Source organism: Triturus cristatus, chromosome 8 (genome assembly GCF_964204655.1).
Source record: "Triturus cristatus chromosome 8, aTriCri1.1, whole genome shotgun sequence".
Classification (NCBI taxonomy): domain Eukaryota; kingdom Metazoa; phylum Chordata; class Amphibia; order Caudata; family Salamandridae; genus Triturus; species Triturus cristatus.
The window spans coordinates 852,734,145-852,759,657 of record NC_140591.1 but is presented as its reverse complement, the minus strand read 5'-3'; the positions used below and the strand labels follow the sequence as shown (position 1 = coordinate 852,759,657).

Below are 25,513 nucleotides of genomic sequence, written 5' to 3'. Positions count from 1 at the left end.
GAGACAGCTGTTGGGTGTCCCCGGATATAAATTGGGTCAGTGGGGGCAGGTTTGTATTTCATCTCAATGCACGATGCAAGTACTCTAGACTTGAGTGGTTCTTTAAATATCTCTATGGAGACTTTGAACTTGGACCCTATCATTGAAAGGTATTGAACAAAGTGCTCAGTCTTACAGAGGGTCTCAAATAGAAAGTCTGTTTGCGCTTCCGTAGTGTACATTTGTACATCATGATATTTAGCAGCTCACTGAATGACACAATGGTAGGAGAAGATATCATCGAGAGGTGATGCCTTAGCTGGTCCTGGGACTTCAATGTCTTGATCTTGGAGTACGGTATATCACGCATCCCAGGGGTCTGTGCTTTGGGTAGGGTCTACCTGCGAGTCTTTGTCATGTTCATAACGACTAGGGCTCCTTTTGTCTGCATGGTGAGAGTGTATGGATGATGTTGACCTAGGCTGTGGAAGTGGTGTGATGTTGAGTGGCATAGGGCTAGTGTCCTTATGCTGAACACTTCCTCTTTGGAAGAGACAGTGGGAGGCCAATATCTTGCCCTTTCCGTTTATGGACCTGCTCAGGCAAGTGTCTGTCCTCCACAGAGCGCTTCTTGTGCATGAGCTCCTCAAGGTTTTCAAATACATATCCCTCTGTTTCGGATGTTGCAATTGTCCTACTTTTCTTGGGTCCATATAGTTAACAAGGGGGACCCGATAGAGGTAGCTTAGGACCACGGGTATATCATGTAATTTTAAGAACAATGGTCCTTAGCATAAACTAAATTGAAAAAAACTGTTGCAACATAGACTACAATGAGACCTATGTGTATTCCTCCTAAGTCCAGCCGGACAAAGGAACATTTATTCTAAAGTTTTATAGAAATAGGGAAATGAAGAGTAATCAAACAAGGGCACAATCCTGTACCAAGTTTTCAAAAGGAGAAAAGAAGGTCAGATTAAAGTCGAAGGAAATAACAGGCAAAAGGTTTTAGGAGCAAACAAGGGGGCTTACAGAACAATAATCAACTTAAGTAAGCACAGCCCAGCAGAAACCACAAAACATTTTCACAGTGGATAAAATTGTGGTACTGTTATAGAAAGTCGATGATGTTTCGATCCCTAGCTCCTAGTACAGTGGGATCATCATCAGGACTAAAATTTGAGAAGGAGTTGCCTGGTATAAATTGACAATGCCTACGAGTGTCCGCGGGAGAAGCTATTCGCACTCGCGGCAGGGCTTGATTGAGCAGGGCGGTCAGATGCTGAAGGCGACCACGTTGGAACAGCACGAATTGTGTTCCGATGGGGCGGTTTTTTGGACGCTATCATCCGCGTGAGAAATGGGCGGTAGCAGCAATGGCTAGGTCTTGTTTAAGGGAACAGAGCTGCGATAGTTGGCTCAGTGGGGAAAAGGTGAAAACACGTCCAGAGGATACAGCAGGCGGCAGCTACAGTGGCTGTCCGTTTGTAGATACGAGGTCAAAGGAGTCTCGGCAGGACGAGGGTGGGCATCCGATGTAGCCTTCGATGGGGACACTATCGTCCCCATCGATTACTCTTCATTTCCCTATTTCTATAAAACTTTAGAATAAATGTTCCTTTGTCTGGCTGGACTTAGGAGGAATACACATAGGTCTCATTGTAGTCTATGTTGCAACAGTTTTTTTCAATTTAGTTTATGCTAAGGACCATTGTTCTTAAAACTACTTTTCTTGGGTGCCAGGTCCTTTTCATTTTGTTTCCTTTTATGCTCAGTTGGAGCGAAGGAGGTAGATGTTGAAATCGTCAATGGTGTTATTTTGTTCAAGAGTCAAAGTACGGGTTTGCCCCCGAAGTCTTTTTCGAAGTCGATGTATGGCTTAGCTCCGATGAGGTTTGCATCAATGCCGTACGCTTGCTTGGCTCCGACGGCTACGCAAGTGTTATGACTTTGTTGGCCACCGAGTGCTGCTGCTTATCACCTCCACACTTGTTCCTGTAGTCTGGAACCCGATCAGCTCAGAGGCCTGCTCTCTGTGTCGGCCAGAACACGAAGGCTGTGGTGCACCCAGGCGATGGCGGGTGAGTTTAGTAGGCAGTCTTTTGTTGTAAAGTGCTCCAAAGCCCTTGGGCCATGTTCATACTATATACAGCTGCAAAATCTGTAGAGTCCAAAATGCACCACTGGGTCTTGTTTCAACACAAAAATATATACAAGGTCTTACACCATAGGCTGCAGCAGAAGAGGTTTCTAAAAATTGCTACAATCACTGGTATCCACACCAAGAATTTTCACAAGCCTTGTGATTTTAGTGAACGGATGCCACATGCCAGCACTCGACTCTGAAAAGTGTTGCAGCTCCAGATTCCAGTGTAGTTCAGCATCTGTCGCTTTCATAGGCAGTTCAATATCGGACTGTGACCAAGAATTGAACGGTGTGGTCAAGGTTGTGAGGTTTAAAAACAATTGCTGTTATCGCTAAAGAAAGAAAAACAGCCCACCTCGTGTCCATTAAAACTAGGTGGGTCGCGAACGTTTGTCTTTCTAAAAATTGGGTTGACGTTCTAAAAAGTGGGAAACACTGGGATGGAGTGTGCCCAGAGTAATTAGCAGTGGGTGAGTTTGTTACAATCATATCCTTCCATTATTATTTTACAGTCTAAGTGCGTTACTGTTTTCAGCAGAGGCCCCTGGGTTTACATTAGTATGGAGGAGGGGATGCCAGGGCAAAAGTTTGTGTCTGCCACAAGATGAACTACTGTGGAAGTCTTGTATTGCAAGTGAGCAGCAGACATTTTATCCATCTCCCCAGTTTAGTTTTACATAAGAGTCAATAAACCTTGAGCTGTTGGAAAAAACAGATACCAAACTGCCCCTCAGTAACGTCCTACATTAAAGAGAGTCAAATGAATGAACAGGGTGACGGTTCTGCCGGCACTGCGTCCCGGTGTGGGGCTAATCGCTGTTAGAAAGGAAAGACCGATCCCTGGGCTTCGTAGGCAGTTCGTCCACATCCAGTGTGGCCTCACTAACTGGGGGAAGGGGTCACTCAGGAAACTGTAAACTGAGTCCGCATAGTCGTACCTCCGAGCCTTCCTGCTGCTGCTTGCTGGAAGGGAAGCTTGGAGAAGAGACATTTCACAGCACAGCGTCACTTGACATAAGGAGAAGCGTCATACATTTACCATATTAACCCGAGACTTATTGAGTAGCTATTGTTGCTGGGCAGTGTCAGATTGGGCCAGAAAATAGTCTCAGGCACCAAAATAAAAGTGTCCGCAAAAATCGAATCATAGATCTAAAAACTATGGTAATATCAGGGAAATCAACAATAAAACCAGCCAACAACTGCTTAAAAAGTGGCCACAGATTGATCTGTCAGACCATCCTTTCAAGTGCTGCCCGAATGCCCTATAGACCAGTCGGACCCTGCCCTTAGGGGGAAGTGTAACGGAAAAGAAACACCAACCTTTCTCATGACAGCAATCCTCTGGTCTCTCAGGCTAGGGACTGTAGAGAAAACAGAACTAGGACAATTCTCACATGGGTTTACATGATTTGCTGTAGAGCACAATAGAAAGCAGAGCTTGAAATACTCTGGATACAAAAAGAGAGACAATGCTTAGCCACAATCATCGTGAGAAGTTCGGTATTGTTTAGGGGCCCCAGAGAAATCCAGTAGTTGACTACAATAACTTACAAGCCCGGTTCCACTTTAAAGCACAAATTCTGAATATCCTTGGATAGCATGGAAATAATTACATCCAGTACAAGCCATCCTTGCATTATTCCAGCATCAAGCTGTGGAAATGTGGATTTTCCTGATCAGTTATGTCCCCTATCTTGGACCCCAACGGTTCTATATGCATGTTACAAGTACATGTATGTTCCCTCCAGTTCCAGTTTCTAAGACGCAAACATATGTGTGTCTACCGTCAACATGTTCTCTGTCAGATCCGCCATCAATGGGCTGGATATTCGATTCCTAGGTATGACGGGCCACCGACTTTATATGGCTAAGTTACTCCATTTTTTCAGTTCAGGCGAGTAGGCCCGATTCTGTCCTCAAAGCCTTTCCCTGCTCTCTGTCTCTGACAGCTTCAGCTTGAGCTCGCATCTGTATCCATGAACTTTGTCCTACTCCCTGTGCAGCTAACGGTGCCTGCCTCGGCCAGTTTTCGCCTGTCTGCCAAGAAGTTGTATTTCACCTTCGAATTATCTATTTTGCTTTCCAGCCGATGCATTCCTGTCCAGTGATTTAGGTAAACATTTCCTTTAGCTCACAAGCAAAGGACTCAGCCTTTCCGTCCTCCTGCAAGTGATTCATAGCCCTGTTGCCATGGAAAGTTTTCTATCCCTCGCATCTCATATAGACACTTAGACGCTTGTACACGTACACAGTCAGTATAGAATAGATTCTGTCCGAGAGTCTCTTCCTTGTGGATAACATAGTTCTTTAAACATAGGATGTTAGATATGATTTGGGATTAGGTTGACTTGACCCCAGACTTCTCGTCTCCACATGTAGAGCTAAATGTCAAGTCCCCTTCACCCCCTAGTTGCACGTCAATTACACGTCATGCTGCCGCGCGCGCATCTATGCCAAGTATTATCTTATAGATCCACCTATGTCTGATAATTCTAACCAATCATGTTTCTTTTATTCCTTATTACGCCTAGTTTCGATTATGTCACTGTTTTGTCACTTTTCTTATCAAATGTTACGCCTTCTACATTCGTTTCATTGTAATGTATTTATTATAAAAATACATGTCTGTTAATGAATTATTGTACTTCACTTCCTGAACCCTCGTGGTGACGGAACCTGAAGGCCGCGACTCGAGTCGGCCATTTTGAATGGAATAAAGCCCACTTAGAAAACCTCTTATACCACGGATTCTGCCTCTTGTTATTTTGAGCTATTTTACTTTATTTTAAGATTCCGTATGAAATTCAGTCCGGTAATATTTATTTTATTTACCACATAATGGCGCCCGAATAGGGACACTTTCTCATCTCACGCGCCGGCGGTGCGTTGCAGGCCCGGTCTCCTGCCACAGCTGGACGGACCATAAACGCGTACCAGCAGGATTTCCTGTAAGCTCCCTCCGGTCAAGCGGGGGCGACTGAGGCTGCGATCAACCCAGACGAGGCGGTGAGAAGTGCGAAGTATCCCGACCAGAGCCTAGCTGAGAGAGCAAGATCCGAGGTATACAGAGGCCCACCAGGTTTTCCGAAATCCCGACGTCCAGAGGGTCCGATGTCCGCAGTTATCGAGTCCTGTCCATTCTCTGAGGCCTTCCGTTTCAAGGAGCTACTCGGTGAGTACCATCGCCGGGGAGGCGTGTTGACGCGCACATAGGTTGTGCCGGTCAAGACGGATTTGGGTACACAAATCCGGTCTGCACTGTTTAGCAGTGTATATGTACTGTTTAGCAGTATATCAAGTATTCCGAAGTATTCCGTTATTGTCAAGAATTCAGCGTGGTGATTAGTTAGGCAGACTGTCATCATTGTCGATCATTGTTATAATGTTTAATGTTTAATGTTTAAAGTATTCAGAAATGTCTTGCATATTGTGGTATGAATGACTGTTCATTGTTCACTGTTCATTTATGGTGTTTTTCGTATTAAGAAAATTCAAGAGTAAGTATCAGATCAGTTGTCAATATGCCGCTCTTCTCGAAGTTAAGACAGATTACTACCAGAAAAGGGGTGCTTGAAGAAGCAGTTCCTATTCCTCCTAGAGACACTCCAGGGCATTTCATGTACCATAAGCATGGCTTAGATGCCATATTGTTTCTTGATCTATGGGTAGATTATACCAAGGGGTTACCGGAAAGTCAAAGGTGGCCCATAGCGGGAACCTGGGATGCAGAGTGCATCATGAAAGTGGAGGAAGAGTTATGGAAAAGAAAGGTCAGACAGTCACAGAAAGACGCTGTTGAGTTATGGCGTAAAGAATCTCATAGACGAACAGAAAAAGCACGTAGACAAGAAGAGAGGAGTAAAGAAAGTTCAAATAAAGTTCAAGAAAATCTATTAATTGAGGAAGGTATCCGAGTGAAATCAGAACAAGTGAATAGACAAAGAAATGCTCTTATGAATGGTATGTATCCCCTTCTAGCCGAAGGACTACCTAAGGCTGCTCCAGAGATACCAAAAGACTTGCCACCCCCATTATTTCCAATTAAGGTACATCCAAAGGGGCATCCCAGAACCGCAGAAGATGTTTTTCTTTCCTCATATCTAGACGATGCAGCTCCCGAGTATGCTAACGCCACACCACATAGACCGTCTGGCGGAGGGGTTCAACGTCAGGATCAGGTATCTGTCCCCGTGCAACAGCAAGTCCCGATACAAGCTTCGGCAAGCACATCTGTTTCCGCATCTGTCTCCGCAGTCGACTCTACAGGGGTATCAACACCCATAGTTGCTGTGTCACGTTCAACGAATCCATTCACACCCGACGCCCCAGATGGGGCCACGGGAAGTGCTAGCAGTACTTTTACACCACCTAGAATAAATAAACTTGTTTTTCAAGAGTCAGCGCATTCACGTACACCTAAATTCGTAAATGAACGTACGCTTAAGGAACTCCTTGTAAATTGTAGATATGACCCAGTGGTTGGTAAAGAGGACGAAATGGTCCTGGCATCATTACGTATCAGGCGAGCCGCAGAGTATTTAGCAAGGTTACCAGGGATGACTACGCATCTAGATAACATATATCATTTTGTTCAAACAGGACGAGATCCAGGATGTATTAACAGAGCTATGGAATTCCAGAAAGTAGAGATACAGGGGGAACTGTTACGTTTCCTCAAACTGTGTAATCAGAAATCAAGATCGTCCGGGGGTAGACCCGAATGCAATGCTTATTCTTACAAGATGGAGTCAGAATATATCAGAAGGGAGACACGATAAGCAAAATTGTATAATAGCCATGTGCCGAAAAATACGTAAAGAAATAGAGCGTATTCATGAAGAGAGATTGGGAACAGACGAGTTTGAGCAAGATGAAGTGTCCGAATCAGGGAATTCCGCAAGACAATCAGAGACCATAGCCTATGTAGGCAGAGGAAGATCTTGTGAAAATACTAGATGTTTTTCTGATCCCATACACTCTGTATGTCCAAATAATAGCAGAACGTATCCGACGCCTGTAATAAATCTGAAATCTCCTGAACATTTGTTTCAAGCCGCAGATAAAATACTACGAGAACGAAAAGGTTATCACCTCCTCGATTCCATGGATGAGCAAGAATTAGCCAGATCAGCCGTTCACTGGATTGACAGTCCTGAAAAATACGGTGATGAGACCGTAGCACACACGTTTTTTAACCTCAGTACAGATGAACAACGTTTAGCTGGAATATATATGATTCAGCAACTCCTCATATTATATAAGAGCCAACATGCTGACCCTGGTCCTTTACCTGATATATTAACGGAACTACTCACGAACAGATGGAGAGGTTCTAGTAACAAGCTAATTAAAGAGATATTAGTGTCACGTAAGCAGTATGTCCTTTTTGTAAGTCCGGATTCTCTCTCGCTGCCCCACAGAGAAAGAGTGCCGTACTATATGGATAGACAAAATCCCCTACGAGAAGTGCACCCAATAAAAGGCGAAGACAATGAGTTTCACCGTGTATTTGTTTACACACCCATATCAAAAATGGAATTATTAGAAATGAAAAAAGTAGTACCTAGTCATGACAAAGACCCAGCGGGTTTCCACCGAGAAATTAAAGACATGTTACTGATGGGAGAGTACACCTTTCCTGATATTATGACGATATTAAAGGTACTTTTGCCTGCTGGCATTTATGAAAAACTGAAAGAAAAAGAGTGGGAAGTGGGAGACCAAAAGATAGACTGGACAGCATTAGCAGAGGAAGAAAGGGGCCGAGCTGCAGGTTCAGGGCTCGGGGATAAAGTTAAACTATTACCAGGTTTACTAGTACAGGTACTACCACGTTTATTAACTACAAAAAAGGAAGATTGGGGTGCAATCACAGCCTGTAAACAAAAGCAAGATGAAGACACAAGCGATTATTATGCTCGATTTGAAAAATGTTTTGGTATAAATAGTGGTATAAAAGCAAGTAGTGACTCATATCCACATTTATTTGTGACAAAATTAGTGGAAAATGCATTGCCTCCAGTGAAGAATAGAATATTGAAATTCGAGAGTACCTGGCAAAGTAACACTCCGTCGCAAATGCTACAAATGTTACAGTATCATCACAATAGAATTAGGGATGAACAAGAACACGAGCATAGACGCATGAAGGATACAAAAATGAAAATGCTAGTTTCTCAGACAGTACCAGCAGATGGTCACAAAAAGGGTGTGACACATTCTGGTGATTCTGCAGTTCCTGTAAAAGGAACCTGCAATTACTGTAAACAACTAGGCCATTATGTACATGATTGTCAAGTCCTGAAACGTAATATAGCTACAGGTATTGCAAAAGAGAGACCACGATTAGTTAGACAAGATCAGAATGAACAAGGAGCTATGCAGCATGGACAGTCCATGCCAGTTCAGCAACAGTCTATGCCAGCCTCACAGCAACCCATACAGTTTGTGCCAGCTGCACCACCGTTGCCTGCTACTGCCACACAAACCACAACACGACAAATGTATCAGACTGCACAGTATGAATACCCTGAGTATCAGCGTTACGCATGAACCAGCCTAGAGAGGGAAGTTGACTTCCCGCTTATCGAGATTCCGGTAGATCAAGAAGGACCTTATGTACATAGTGAATTATTAGGTCAAGATAGAAAATTCTTACTCGATACAGGGGCAAGTCGAACAACCATAAAACGTAGTGAAGTTCCAGGGGCACCCCTCTCAGGCTCTCAAAATGTTTCCCTTGGTTTTTCAGGAAAACCTATTGTTAATGAAGTATCACAGCCTCTACCACTTACGATAGGACCTTTGACACGAACTACAGACTTATTGCTTACTAAATCATGCCCAGAAAATCTGTTAGGAATTAAGACTCTGAAAGCACTAGGAGCCATAATATGTTGTTCTCCGGAAGGAGTAAGGTTGTTTTTGCGTGATTTTAAAGGTCACTATGTGTCTAGAGACATGGATCCCCGACTACAGACTTTACCAGTACATCTATGGGCACAAGGCCCTACGGATGTTGGCTGCATGAACATTACACCCTATCGAGTTACATTGAAAGCAGGAGTGGTACTACCACGAATGCGACAATACAAGTTACCGCATGATGCTGTAGTGGCTTTGTTGAAAATCATTGATGAGCTAATTGCCCAGGGAGTAGTTGTAGAAACAGACTCCAATGTATGTAATTCACCGATAATTCCGATTCTTAAACGAACTGATCCTACTGCTCCACCAGTGTACCGATTGGTTATTGATTTGCGTGAACTAAACAAGTGTATTGTACCACAATTTCCTGTGGTCCCTGATATATCATCATTGTTGACAGCAATTGATTCCGAAGCAACATTTTTTACTGTAATTGATCTCAAGAATGCCTTTTTCAGCGTCCCAATAGATCCGGAAAGCCAATACTTGTTCGGATTCAGTTTAAATGGGCGCAGCTTTAAATTCTCACGCGCTCCTCAAGGATTTACAGAAAGCCCCAGCATCTACAGCCAAGCATTGAAACGAGAACTTGACAGTATCCACATGCCAGTCAATACTGCACTGCTTCAATATGTCGATGATCTGCTGATCACCGCGAGAAGCGAGCCAGAATGTGAAAAAGCTTCTCTGACAGTTTTACATTTCCTAGCCGACAAGGGGCACAAGGTGTCCCCTTCTAAGCTGCAATTCTGTGTTCAGCGAGTTATTTATCTTGGTCACTCGCTGTCCAAGGAGGGAAGGCAGCTTACACCAGATCGCATCCAGTTAATTGCTAACATGTCAATACCCCAGACACAAAAGGAGGTGCGGGCTTTCATAGGCCTCACTTCATATTGTAGGCAGTGGATCCCTCAGTACGCATTTCTAGCAAAACCACTCATTCAGTTAACCACACAGGAGGCAGCCACATCGACTGTTCTCCCTTGGACTCAGGAACATACACAAGCTTTTGAAAGCCTAAAGGAAGCTTTATGTCAAGCACCTGTTTTAGCAACACCATGTTATAGCAAACCTTTTACACTCTTTGTTACAGAACGCGAAGGTACTGCCTTGTCAGTACTCACTCAGGATCAAGCAGGATCATGCAAGCCATGTGCTTATTTTTCCAGTACATTAGATCCCGTAGCTCAGGCTTTGCCTGCATGCCTGAAATCAGTGGCAGCGACAGCTTTAGCAATCAGACAAAGCGATGCCATAGTATTAGGACACCCATTGACAGTTCAAGTACCACATGCAGTAGAGGTTCTTGTGAACCGAACACAAACACAACACTTGACCATAGCAAGACTTACCGGTTATGAACTGACATTGTTTCAACCACACATAGAGATCCGACGGTGTAATACATTGAATCCTGCTACACTATTACCTGTAATTGGAACAGACCCACTAGCTCATGATTGTGTTGAAATCGTTGAAATAAAGACGAAACCTAGACAAGACTTGACAGACGTTCCATTGTTAGATCCAGACCTGACGTTGTATGTAGACGGATCATGCATGAGAGCAAGTACAGGAGATTTAGTGGCCGCGTATGCAGTCACAACAGACACTGAAGTTATTGAGACACATTGTATAGATATTCTGTCAGCCCAAGCAGCAGAACTTATTGCTCTAACGCAAGCCTGTATTCAAGCCACAAATAAGAAAGTTAATGTATACACTGACTCACGTTATGCATTCGGAGTTGTACACGACTTCGGCGTGCTGTGGCGAGAGAGAGGTTATCTAACGTCCCATGGTGCCCACATTCAGCACGGGCCCCTCATTCATGCTTTGTTAGACGCAATACATCTACCCACTGCTATATCGATTATGAAATGTAAAGCACACACGAGGGTTACTGATACCATTTCTCAAGGCAATGATTTAGCTGACAGAACAGCTAAACAGACTGCTCAGAATCGCACATTAGACATGACAAAGCCAATAGTTCAGACACCAACACAGTGTATGACAATTAAGGATCCCGCACTTGACGTAATTGACATACAGACACATGCCACAGCAGAAGAAATAAAGAAGTGGACTGAACTAGGAGGGATCCAGACAGATCAAGGGTGGATGACAAAGGAGAAATCTGTATGGTTTCTCCCTGATTCCATGGTTCAAGCCATTATAGCTACAATTCACAGTCCAGCACATTTAGGAGAGAAGGCTATGCTAGACAGCATTCAGCACATTTGGTTCAACAAACATTTACGAGCAGCAGCTAAACAAAAAGTTCGTACCTGTATGATATGTTGTCAGTTTAATCCAGGAAAGAGTGTTCCCGTAGAGCAGGGTGGATTTCAGCCTCCTGACCATCCTTTTGAAGTCCTCCAGATGGATTATATTCAGATGGAACGTTGTCGAGGATTCAAATATGTCCTCGTAGTTGTCTGCGCTCTCTCCCGTTGGACAGAGGCGTATCCCGTATCAGATTACACTGCCCCGACTACTGCCAAGCAGCTAGTTCGAGAATTCTTCCCACGGTACGGTTTACCACGTGTTGTATATTCAGATAACGGTCAGCCTTTCTCATCCGAATTAATGAAACATGTCTCACTCTTGTTGGGATATCAGTGGAAATTCCACTGTGTCCGACACCCCGAGGCAGCAGGTCTCGTAGAAAGACATAACCAGACACTGAAAATCAGACTGTCCAAAATATGTAGAGAGAAAGGTGTCGACTGGATAGTAGCATTACCAGTTGCACTCTTTTACATGAGAATGGTAGCACACTCTAGAACAGGGCTATCCCCGTATGAGGTGATCTTCGGTAGACCGCCGAATATGTGGGGGACGCCTATACCACGTAAAATAACTGATGTTGACTGTAATATGCTGACAGATTACTTGGCTTCCTTGATGTCTGCACTACAATCTTCTCGTTCACAGGTAGCTGCAGCCTTTCCCGACAACACTGAGGCGAAACCCCATGACGTTGTTCCGGGTAATCTTGTCTTTGTGAGAAATTTCGACAGGAAAAGTCAACTGGAGCCCAGGTGGAAAGCACCCAAGTTGGTCCTGTTGACCACAAGAACAGCCGTGAAGATCGAGGGACGAAAAGGGTGGATTCATTCAAGTCACGTCAAAAAATTTCATGGACTACCTTCAGATATAGACACTGTGCCCTGCACTCCCTCACAGACTGATTCAAAACTTCCTTTTGTTGAAAGGAATGACTCTCAGTGCTATAAATTAAAGCTTAGGCCCAAACAGTCGAGCAATTTGATTGTTTAAGTCCTCTCCAAGGTGAAGCGGTTGAATTGTCTCCGACATGTATCCCTTGGACCTGAGTAGAGAAAATACCCGAGAAATGTTGAAACGACAGGCGTATTGTAAATCACTGCGTAGCTATTGTATGAGGACATTATTAATTTTGTTTTTATTGAGTATTTTAGTGATTATTACGAGTGTGATTTTGCACATATATCATCCTATCTCTAGACATGTTTATAATGTTGCTGATGAACATTCTTTTAGTGACCTACCGCCACATGAATTATCTTATAGACTTGCGCTGCGCAATAACACCTTCATTAGTATGTTACATCATTCCCATCAGACTAGTAATGCGACCAATTGTTGGGTGTGTGGCCGACTTCCTCCCTATCAGAATAACAAAGGAGTTCTGCCTTTCTTTCCACATCCATTCACACACAATGGCTCCTGTGGAGCATGGTTTAGTTTATTAAATTCCATAGACCCAGACACAGCAGTTTATCAACAACATTGGATATGGGGAAATCTGAATCTAGTTTTATTCAAAGTCTGTCACCCTAATAAGGAGGGTCACCCCAGTAGAACAGGAACTGATTTAGAAAATGAAGTGTATAAATTAGGTAATTTTACGCCTAATCTTATGATTCTGAATGTCAAATCCGAAGTTGAACTAATTCTGCCCACTATGTCAGTATTTCCAGTTAAGGGTGAATTATGTGTAAGAAAAGTTGGTTCCATACATATGGGCCATAGCCAATGCGTTACTACAGTAGAATATAGTGATCAAGGTAAATCTTCATTTAGAGCTTCTCGCCATTCTTACTTCATATGTGGTCAGACGGCATATATGCGTCTGCCTCTAGATTGGGATGGTACCTGTTACATAGCATTCCTTTTGCCACCTGTTTTCCTAGCTCCCCCTGATTATTATCGAAATGTTCATTTAGTACACAATAGAGAGCAAAGAGATCTCCCAGTTGTCGATTATACTGAGACAGCATGGGACAAGTATGTAGATTTCAATAAAGGTATCTTTCCCTATATAGGTACAATATCAAAGCTCAGGCTTTGCCTGCATGCCTGAAATCAGTGGCAGCGACAGCTTTAGCAATCAGACAAAGCGATGCCATAGTATTAGGACACCCATTGACAGTTCAAGTACCACATGCAGTAGAGGTTCTTGTGAACCGAACACAAACACAACACTTGACCATAGCAAGACTTACCGGTTATGAACTGACATTGTTTCAACCACACATAGAGATCCGACGGTGTAATACATTGAATCCTGCTACACTATTACCTGTAATTGGAACAGACCCACTAGCTCATGATTGTGTTGAAATCGTTGAAATAAAGACGAAACCTAGACAAGACTTGACAGACGTTCCATTGTTAGATCCAGACCTGACGTTGTATGTAGACGGATCATGCATGAGAGCAAGTACAGGAGATTTAGTGGCCGCGTATGCAGTCACAACAGACACTGAAGTTATTGAGACACATTGTATAGATATTCTGTCAGCCCAAGCAGCAGAACTTATTGCTCTAACGCAAGCCTGTATTCAAGCCACAAATAAGAAAGTTAATGTATACACTGACTCACGTTATGCATTCGGAGTTGTACACGACTTCGGCGTGCTGTGGCGAGAGAGAGGTTATCTAACGTCCCATGGTGCCCACATTCAGCACGGGCCCCTCATTCATGCTTTGTTAGACGCAATACATCTACCCACTGCTATATCGATTATGAAATGTAAAGCACACACGAGGGTTACTGATACCATTTCTCAAGGCAATGATTTAGCTGACAGAACAGCTAAACAGACTGCTCAGAATCGCACATTAGACATGACAAAGCCAATAGTTCAGACACCAACACAGTGTATGACAATTAAGGATCCCGCACTTGACGTAATTGACATACAGACACATGCCACAGCAGAAGAAATAAAGAAGTGGACTGAACTAGGAGGGATCCAGACAGATCAAGGGTGGATGACAAAGGAGAAATCTGTATGGTTTCTCCCTGATTCCATGGTTCAAGCCATTATAGCTACAATTCACAGTCCAGCACATTTAGGAGAGAAGGCTATGCTAGACAGCATTCAGCACATTTGGTTCAACAAACATTTACGAGCAGCAGCTAAACAAAAAGTTCGTACCTGTATGATATGTTGTCAGTTTAATCCAGGAAAGAGTGTTCCCGTAGAGCAGGGTGGATTTCAGCCTCCTGACCATCCTTTTGAAGTCCTCCAGATGGATTATATTCAGATGGAACGTTGTCGAGGATTCAAATATGTCCTCGTAGTTGTCTGCGCTCTCTCCCGTTGGACAGAGGCGTATCCCGTATCAGATTACACTGCCCCGACTACTGCCAAGCAGCTAGTTCGAGAATTCTTCCCACGGTACGGTTTACCACGTGTTGTATATTCAGATAACGGTCAGCCTTTCTCATCCGAATTAATGAAACATGTCTCACTCTTGTTGGGATATCAGTGGAAATTCCACTGTGTCCGACACCCCGAGGCAGCAGGTCTCGTAGAAAGACATAACCAGACACTGAAAATCAGACTGTCCAAAATATGTAGAGAGAAAGGTGTCGACTGGATAGTAGCATTACCAGTTGCACTCTTTTACATGAGAATGGTAGCACACTCTAGAACAGGGCTATCCCCGTATGAGGTGATCTTCGGTAGACCGCCGAATATGTGGGGGACGCCTATACCACGTAAAATAACTGATGTTGACTGTAATATGCTGACAGATTACTTGGCTTCCTTGATGTCTGCACTACAATCTTCTCGTTCACAGGTAGCTGCAGCCTTTCCCGACAACACTGAGGCGAAACCCCATGACGTTGTTCCGGGTAATCTTGTCTTTGTGAGAAATTTCGACAGGAAAAGTCAACTGGAGCCCAGGTGGAAAGCACCCAAGTTGGTCCTGTTGACCACAAGAACAGCCGTGAAGATCGAGGGACGAAAAGGGTGGATTCATTCAAGTCACGTCAAAAAATTTCATGGACTACCTTCAGATATAGACACTGTGCCCTGCACTCCCTCACAGACTGATTCAAAACTTCCTTTTGTTGAAAGGAATGACTCTCAGTGCTATAAATTAAAGCTTAGGCCCAAACAGTCGAGCAATTTGATTGTTTAAGTCCTCTCCAAGGTGAAGCGGTTGAATTGTCTCCGACATGTATCCCTTGGACCTGAGTAGAGAAAATACCCGAGAAATGTTGAAACGACAGGCGTATTGTAAATCACTGCGTAGCTATTGTATGAGGACATTATTAATTTTGTTTTTATTGAGTATTTTAGTGATTATTACGAGTGTGATTTTGCACATATATCATCCTATCTCTAGACATGTTTATAATGTTGCTGATGAACATTCTTTTAGTGACCTACCGCCACATGAATTATCTTATAGACTTGCGCTGCGCAATAACACCTTCATTAGTATGTTACATCATTCCCATCAGACTAGTAATGCGACCAATTGTTGGGTGTGTGGCCGACTTCCTCCCTATCAGAATAACAAAGGAGTTCTGCCTTTCTTTCCACATCCATTCACACACAATGGCTCCTGTGGAGCATGGTTTAGTTTATTAAATTCCATAGACCCAGACACAGCAGTTTATCAACAACATTGGATATGGGGAAATCTGAATCTAGTTTTATTCAAAGTCTGTCACCCTAATAAGGAGGGTCACCCCAGTAGAACAGGAACTGATTTAGAAAATGAAGTGTATAAATTAGGTAATTTTACGCCTAATCTTATGATTCTGAATGTCAAATCCGAAGTTGAACTAATTCTGCCCACTATGTCAGTATTTCCAGTTAAGGGTGAATTATGTGTAAGAAAAGTTGGTTCCATACATATGGGCCATAGCCAATGCGTTACTACAGTAGAATATAGTGATCAAGGTAAATCTTCATTTAGAGCTTCTCGCCATTCTTACTTCATATGTGGTCAGACGGCATATATGCGTCTGCCTCTAGATTGGGATGGTACCTGTTACATAGCATTCCTTTTGCCACCTGTTTTCCTAGCTCCCCCTGATTATTATCGAAATGTTCATTTAGTACACAATAGAGAGCAAAGAGATCTCCCAGTTGTCGATTATACTGAGACAGCATGGGACAAGTATGTAGATTTCAATAAAGGTATCTTTCCCTATATAGGTACAATATCAAATAGTAAGCTGATACGCAGACTCACCAAGACTCTTGAAGCTGTAGTAAACGAGACTATAGCCGCCCTAGGCAATCTGACAGAGGAACAATCAGTGATGAGAATTGTTGTTCTCCAGAATCGTCTTGTCCTTGACGTCATCCTGGCCGATAGGGGCGGAGCTTGCAGGGTCATCGGATCCAGCTGCTGCATATTCATACCAGAAAATTCGCCATCTGTATATAAAGCTATAACACGCCTTCATAAGATTGTAAGCCAGATACACGAGAATCCAGGCACTTGGACGTGGTCCGGGTGGTTTTGGAGTGTGATATCAGCCTGGGGATGGAGAGTTCTATCCTTCCTAGGTATTGGCCTTCTTATGCTCTTCAGTTGTTGTTTATGCCTGCAAGGTGGACCAGCGATTTGTGGTCTGTGTGCCACATCATGCATTCCACATCACAGGTCCCGTTCAGAATGCCGGAAGGAAGAAGAAATGATGCTCCATGAGCAAATCAATGGAATGATGAAGATTGATGTTTCGTGAAGGGCAAGAAGGGGACAAGGAGGGAATGTGGAAATGTGGATTTTCCTGATCAGTTATGTCCCCTATCTTGGACCCCAACGGTTCTATATGCATGTTACAAGTACATGTATGTTCCCTCCAGTTCCAGTTTCTAAGACGCAAACATATGTGTGTCTACCGTCAACATGTTCTCTGTCAGATCCGCCATCAATGGGCTGGATATTCGATTCCTAGGTATGACGGGCCACCGACTTTATATGGCTAAGTTACTCCATTTTTTCAGTTCAGGCGAGTAGGCCCGATTCTGTCCTCAAAGCCTTTCCCTGCTCTCTGTCTCTGACAGCTTCAGCTTGAGCTCGCATCTGTATCCATGAACTTTGTCCTACTCCCTGTGCAGCTAACGGTGCCTGCCTCGGCCAGTTTTCGCCTGTCTGCCAAGAAGTTGTATTTCACCTTCGAATTATCTATTTTGCTTTCCAGCCGATGCATTCCTGTCCAGTGATTTAGGTAAACATTTCCTTTAGCTCACAAGCAAAGGACTCAGCCTTTCCGTCCTCCTGCAAGTGATTCATAGCCCTGTTGCCATGGAAAGTTTTCTATCCCTCGCATCTCATATAGACACTTAGACGCTTGTACACGTACACAGTCAGTATAGAATAGATTCTGTCCGAGAGTCTCTTCCTTGTGGATAACATAGTTCTTTAAACATAGGATGTTAGATATGATTTGGGATTAGGTTGACTTGACCCCAGACTTCTCGTCTCCACATGTAGAGCTAAATGTCAAGTCCCCTTCACCCCCTAGTTGCACGTCAATTACACGTCATGCTGCCGCGCGCGCATCTATGCCAAGTATTATCTTATAGATCCACCTATGTCTGATAATTCTAACCAATCATGTTTCTTTTATTCCTTATTACGCCTAGTTTCGATTATGTCACTGTTTTGTCACTTTTCTTATCAAATGTTACGCCTTCTACATTCGTTTCATTGTAATGTATTTATTATAAAAATACATGTCTGTTAATGAATTATTGTACTTCACTTCCTGAACCCTCGTGGTGACGGAACCTGAAGGCCGCGACTCGAGTCGGCCATTTTGAATGGAATAAAGCCCACTTAGAAAACCTCTTATACCACGGATTCTGCCTCTTGTTATTTTGAGCTATTTTACTTTATTTTAAGATTCCGTATGAAATTCAGTCCGGTAATATTTATTTTATTTACCACAAAGCAACCAACTGCAGGGTGGAAGATGCAGTTTGCTTTGCACTATTGTATACTGGCATTTAATGAAAAACAATGCAATTTCTTCTAGAAAGCTGTAACCCAGTAGAAGAACAGAAGCAATACAAGAGAACAAAGAGTGGAAACATTTGTGGGTATAGGTGATAGGGTATGTAAGTAATCAGTAGACAAGGACAAAACTAAGTATATAAATATGAGACCATATATGCACTTCTGTCCTGATTGCGGATAAATGGCAGGGTGGAGAGGAGTGTGAGGGGTTTTGTTGTATGATAAGTAAGATCATCATCATTTTTCTCGGAACCAGAAAGAGGTAAATGTTGAGTCAATTGCAGTGTGCTTCATTGGAGGGTGGACTAAGGAGGCTAAAGGACTTCAATATCAAGTGTGGCAGTGGCAGATTTCATGCAGGAAAGAAGGTTACCTTATACATATCTGCCCTGATCATTAATGGTAAGAGGCAGGGTAATAAGTGAGATGTGTTTAGGGATTTTGGGGCACTATAATTGAGATCATCATCCACTATGGCGCTCCAACCAAAGGAGGTAGACTTCTACCTCAGACTCTCACAACAGGAGAGGCGTAACATGATGAAAGTCAGTGATGATGGGCCACATTGTTTGTGGGTTAAGGAGGCCAAAGGACATCAACAGTGGGAGGTTTCATGGTGGTGAGATGGTTATAACTATCAGACTACAACTACATTTTCCACAGAAGTGTAACAAGAAAGTAATATAGTTCGGTGCATGGGGCAGTTAGTGAATCTTATACTCGTTTTTATTCAAAAGTAGCACCCATAGATCCCAATAAATAGAATCATTAATCAAAATTCTGACAACACAAAAACGAATTTACCATATGGAGATATATGCAAATACACAAGTTACCACTTTGAGCTTAAAAATAGCTGCACTGTTTAAATTATTATTTGGGGTGCGTGACCACCCACCTCAATGAATAATCATAAACCTTGTCAGGGTAACTCCTCAAAGTCACTATATTAACCTGAGCTCAATCTCCTGCTAGCTATGGCATAAAACAGATAGGCATAACTTAGGGCAATGTATAAAGTATTTATGCAGTATCAAATCAGTAATAAAGTCAAAATGTATAATAAAAATCCCAAATAAAATTGGAAAAATTGAGTCAAATGTAATAAACCTCATGACACCAAAATGATAAAAAGTCCAATACAAAGAACAGAATAAATGATTTTTTTAAAGGGTTAAATAGAAATAGCACCAAAAAACACAAAGCGCCAATGATACTCATTGGTCATGGTAGACCAGACCTAGACGCAATTTGAGGGTGACAGCGATTAAGCATAGGGTCACATACAGCAACCAGGTTCGTCCTTGTCAAATAATTTACCTTCTTGCATAGTCTTTTAAGTCCCAATCCATCACAGAAGTAAACTTTGAAAGCCCCCCTAGGACTTCAAGGGAGACACTTAAGAGTTTTATAGGGCATCAGGTAGAGGCAACAGCAGGGTCCACTCCAGGTCCAGTTGTCAACAGTCAGCTGGGTTCTTCTATGAAAAGGCCTCTTGCAGCTTGCTTTTTCCCTGTAGCCACGCAGGCCAGTCAAGTGACCTTTGGCATCCACTTATTTGCCAAGGGTAAAGGAGGGAGCAGGCCAGGCCTACAGCCAACTTACAGTTAGCAGGCCCAATCCTCTTCTAATCTTCCTCATGTTCATAGTGTTCTGAAGTGGGTGCTTAGAGATGCCGCATTTATGCCTGTCGCCCACTAGTGGGTAGATGAGGTGTGATTCCTAGTCCCTCCCTAACCAAAAGGGCAAATGTTCCCAGGCCCTGACCTGCCTACGTCTCCAGTAGGTCTGGGTTACCTTACTGCAAACAAGTCCAAAATGCAATGAGTCAGGGAAAATTCAAGATGGCGAAAGTATTACGCCACAATCAGCTTGTGCTCTGAGGGCAGAGGGTGTGTGTGGGGAGTGTACTATAGTAATACTAGTGTCCTCACACATCTAACACTAAAATCCAGTTTGAAGTAGGTACAGTACCTACAACAAACCCAGAAATAGAAGTCTGGCAGAACAAAAGCAGGGTTCTCAAGCAATCAACACAGTGGATACACAAGAATTGTTTTGGCATCGTGTTTTCTGCCATTCAAGTGCACCCCAAGTTTTGTATGTGAATTAAACAGACCTGGCAAACAGGATTTGACACTGCAGTAGCACAAAGGATACCCACAGCTCCCATTCTGCATCTGTGGAGTTTAGAGGAGTCATTTCCATCCATTCAGGTTGCCTACTTTTGTGCTCCATCGAGGTATTTCACAGCTTTTCAAGGCTGATCACTGGCTGGCAGAGGCTGAAGAACCAATCAAAATTAGCCTCCAGGAGCCTTCTGTAGGGGGACGGTAATTTTCTAAAACTTACCTCTCCTTTCTATTTATTCAAAATTTGACTTCACCATAAAGCTGGAATTTAATAACTATTAAAAATAGCTGTTTCATTATTTTTCTAGCCGCTCCTATTCTCAAGATAGAGTATTAGTACTGAATATTGCTTCCAAGTGTTTCTCTATGGGCTAGCCAGCCTTCCTACAGTGAAAATAGCTTTAGGGAGCTAGTCATTGTAAGGACATGTTGACATTAGATTTCTACATTTGCTGCTTTTAAATACCAATGCACCATACATTGTGGGCTACAAGGCCTACTGAGGGTTGGTTAGTAAATATTTTAAAGGAACGTTTTGACCCATCAAAAAGGTTTACTTACTTGACAGGTTGATTGCAGATTTTACACTGCTACTGTCATGCTTCAATGGTAGGCCTGAAACACGATTTGCACTGCCACTGTAGTGGATGGCACAATAGGTGCTGCAGTCCACTAGTGGCATTTGTCTTCCAGACCCTGAGTACACTTTGTACGAAATACTAGGGACTTATATAGGAAAGTTAAGTATGCCAATTAGGAGTATGACAAATCAACCATGTTTAAAGGGAAGCACAGTTAAAAACCAAGAACAAAAATAGGGGCCAGCAAAGGTGAAAACTCCTGGGACATTGCAGAAAAGGCTGATTTCTCACAGGTAGGCGTTGGCAGCAAGAGAGTATAGGAGTTCAGTTTTAGAGCTCAGAATAAGGGAACAGAGACCAAGTCAATGACTGACTATGGTTCATCTGAGGTAAAAGACTTGAGGCGAAGATAGAAAGTAAAAAACTGGAGAACATTCAATATTTCTAATCAGAAAACGTCAGTGAGGATATTATGACAGTTTATATATAAAAAGGTTTAGACAACATCCTAGTACCTAGCTGTGTAGCAAACCAACAGATAAAGAATTTTGTTGTGAGTGTTACGGCAAAAGGAGACTAAGACAGCGAAAAGACAACTAACTAACCACAGAGCCACCAATGCCAAGGAGTGGAGAGTGACTTGAGCAGGGTGTGGTGGGTCAACTGTTATGAATGACACAAAGAGACTGAGTAGAATGAGGATTGGGAGTAGGTTTTTGAAATGTGGAAGGTGAAAAACCTAGACATGTGAGCACAGCAGCATGCATAAATGAAGAAGGCTGGGCATGTTTTATTGCAAGAAACAGCATGCAAACAGATGTTTAAGATGTTTTTGAAAGAAGAAACATGCTGAGAGACAAGGCAGTAGTTAGAATGGATTAATGTGCTGGTGGCTAACGGCACAACAGTTGTTTTTAAATATTGTGGATAAAAACCAGAGAAGTGGTAATACAAGCGAATGAACAAAGTAAAGGTAAGAGACAAATGTTTGGAAGTTTGAGGGCTACATCAGACAGCTTAGTAGTCTTCAATATGGAAATATGAGCTCTGCACAGATTGCCCCCCCAAAAAAGAGATTGCCATTAGTAAGAGAAAAAAGATGCAAAATCGGCAATTTTGTAAACATCCTGCGATTTTTACAAAAGTGCCTGCAAAATGTTGTCGTTTAAAAAAAAACAAAAAAAAAAACAAGGAAGCTGATCCTCCTCTTGTCTCTGAGCCAATATATTGGAAGGTGAAAGTTAGGCTGACTACCAGGTGACAAAGGTGTTACATTCCAATGTAACCTGCCTCTTAAGGTGATAATTACTTGAAAATGCACAGGTCTCTCCTCTTGCCCCAGGCTCTCTGCTAACCTCCATGTCTCGCCAGGCCCCTCCCTCCAACCTGCCCTTTGTTTCATGGCACCCAGCATCTCTTCACTCTTTATTTTTCTGCAATATATAGAACAAACGCAACCAGCAGTACCGGGGCGCTTTATATGAGACCCACTTACAATACAAAAGGTCACATGTGGTTTATTTAGGCACTGTAGGATTAAGTGATTTGCCCAGATTTACAGGCTGTTTAGTAGATGCCAGGACTCAAACTTGGTTTCCCAGTTGGCAGCTCTGACCTTCACACCACATGCTCTCATCAACACCCCCCACACCCACACCCTTCTCTTTCATGGCTGAAGTACTTCTCCCTCAATGACTCCTGGACACTGCTGCTCCTCTCCTCACCCCTATTGCCCCCACCCCAGAGTCTCATGCAGTGCACTTTTGGAATAGTGGTTGTCAGATGACAGAGAAGGTAGTTTTTTCAACTTTAGAAATGCACTCTGGCATCAGACACCCAGCACCTCTGAGACACTGTGCTGCTGCACACTCTGCCAGGTCACAGACTGACTTGTCAGTCTCTAAAGGTGACAGACCAGTGACCTGATTATAGTCACTGCATTGCTCAGGATTCCTTTTTTCCTGATTTGAGGGAACAGATCAGGAGAGTTATTAAGTAATGTGAAAGGAGAGCTTTTTAAGTGAATGAATTTAGGAGCTGGTTTAGTTTAGTTCCTATAGCAGCCCTGCAGGACCTGTGCTTTTGTATAACACACTCTGGGCCTGGTGGCAGAATAACTCTGAGCACCCCCGCCGCGTATGTTAGCCTTGTTTGCATTAGCTAGCTCACAGTGCCACTAGAATCTCCTTTTTATCAGAGAGATTAGTTTTTGGCAACCTCAGAACATAACAACCCTGATTCCTCAGACTCGTGGAAACAATGTACTACTTTTCACCCAGTCACTCGTACTTGCTAATTTGGTCTCAGAGAGTTACAGAGAAGTAACAGTTGAGTGTGTTTCCAATAAGAATTTATTGCACAGTTGTTCTTCTAGTGTAAAATATATGTGCTGCGATAACCGTTAAACAGTAGCAGAGATATATGATCAGCAGTACAGTGAATAAAAAGAAAAAGTACAGTTCTAACGTTTTGCAATAGTCATGAACATATACATGAATATAAAATGCATTTGTAAAATAAAGCGCATACTCCTACGATGCCTGTCTAGATGTACCCAAGTGTACCTAGCATGTGAGTAGGTGCTAAAGAGATGAAGAAGCCAAGAACCCAGTTAGGATTTAGTCGAACCCCATTACCTGAATAATAAGAGTGTGGGACCTCGTCCTGGTCTCGAGTTGGACTCCCCGCAAGGGATGGTTAGACCACTGTCAGCTGGAGCGACTGCATGCAGGAGCCTCAGCGTCTCTGGTCAGTGTGTCGGCCTGGAAGTCTCGGTTCCCTTTAACTACTGATAGTAAGAGGTGCTGTATTTATACAGAAAAGTATAGAGTCCCTTGTGTTAGCCATTGTTGGGTATGAAGATGACGTATGGGATGAACCGTTTACGTAGATGTTTGTGCAGGTGGATTCTAGCCCCTGCCTGGTTTCCTAGAACTCTTCAGAATATTTAATCATACTGGATGAACACATCGAAGATGGTATAGGAGGCCATTGTTGGGGAAAACCCCTCCTTCTGTACCCAGACCACAGTCTAAATAAGGTTCAGCCCTCAGCACCGATTATTGTGGAGAATAGAGAAATAATGTAGGTGAAAGAATATGCCTATATTAGGGCATCTCAATCCATGCCTATATTAGGGAATCTATATGAAATATAACACTGGGATTGCTACTTGTTAGGCTGATAGGAGTTCATAGAAATGCAGTTCAATGTGTGCCTTCCAAAGGTGTAAGGTATCTTTGATAAAGATGCAGTGGAAGAACGTAGAGTGAAAAAGGCATTGTCAGTAGGTGCAGGCAGCAGTGGGAGGGAAATAAGACAATGCATTGAATATACGGATACGGTGGTGCTGGTTTTCAAGTGCTTCTATTGCGCGTTCACTTTATTGTCAAGCTTTTTAATCTATAATTCACATTTTTGAATCAAATGCAAACTCAAAACAAGCTCTGATGACTTATGAACCCTGGCATGTATTTCACACTGTAGGAAAAGATTTTAAAAAGACAAATATTGAAAAAATATCAAAAGATGTTTTCGACTTGCAATCTTTTGCAGTAAAATATTGCACTTTAGCAGCAAAATTAAATAAAACACTCTTACAGTGGGTGGTTAAGAGTAGCAAGGATGTGGAAATTGTGGAGGATTTAGTTAGTATGCCGATTTTCAGAAATGTCTTGGGTTGGTAGGGTTACCGAAGTGTTGATCCTGGGCCCAAATACTCCAGCTGTATCCCGCAGTACGTTAGAAAAAAAATGTTTTTTTAGGCAACTTTCAAATGTTTGTAAAGAATACCTGGTAATCACCATGCATGACATGCAGCTGTAGATTTCTCCAAGTATCCAATATTAGGGTGCTGTCCAACCTCACACCCAAACACCATAGATACGCCCACATTGTAAAAATCAATGTAAACTCTGAGTTTTTATTGATGCCCCTTAATTGCCTTCCTTATAAATTTCAAATGAATTATGCAACTTGCATCAGTTGCATAATTTTGTCTTTGCACCAATGAAAGTAGTCCTATGAACTGCTAAATCTGATAGAGACTTCTAGACGCAGATTCCTTACCTTTGAATAATACAGAGGCAACAGACTGGATCTGGATATTTTAAGTGAGCAGTAACCCTGTGAGCCGGTAGGTGGCATCATTTGGCTCTGTGTGGCATTGCCAGAGTTGTCTGCATCAGAAGAACTGATGTCGTTGACGGACCCACATATAGTATGCCTCTTGTGCTTGGAGCACAACTACGACGCCAAGAACTGTGTCGAGTGCTTTGCCATACACTCCAAGGCCTCTATCAAGCTTCTCGATGATCTATGCTCACGAGCTCAGTCGATAGGGAGATCACAAGATCTGTCGCAGAGCCACTCCATGCACTCGCCGTCACAGTTGAGGTCTTCAGGGAAGCTGGGAAAGTCCCACAGGCATAAGAAGGGGAGGAAGTGAAAGCAATCTTGACTCCGACCGGTCTGCGAAA

At 42.9% G+C, this 25,513-nt stretch overlaps 1 protein-coding gene across 7 annotated transcripts in view; it reads right to left on the bottom strand.

The window, feature by feature from the left end:
• Positions 1-25,513, bottom strand: part of ST3GAL6 (ST3 beta-galactoside alpha-2,3-sialyltransferase 6) — a 722,381-nt gene that overhangs the window by 300,661 nt on the left and 396,207 nt on the right. The gene's annotated exons all lie outside the window — the stretch shown is intronic.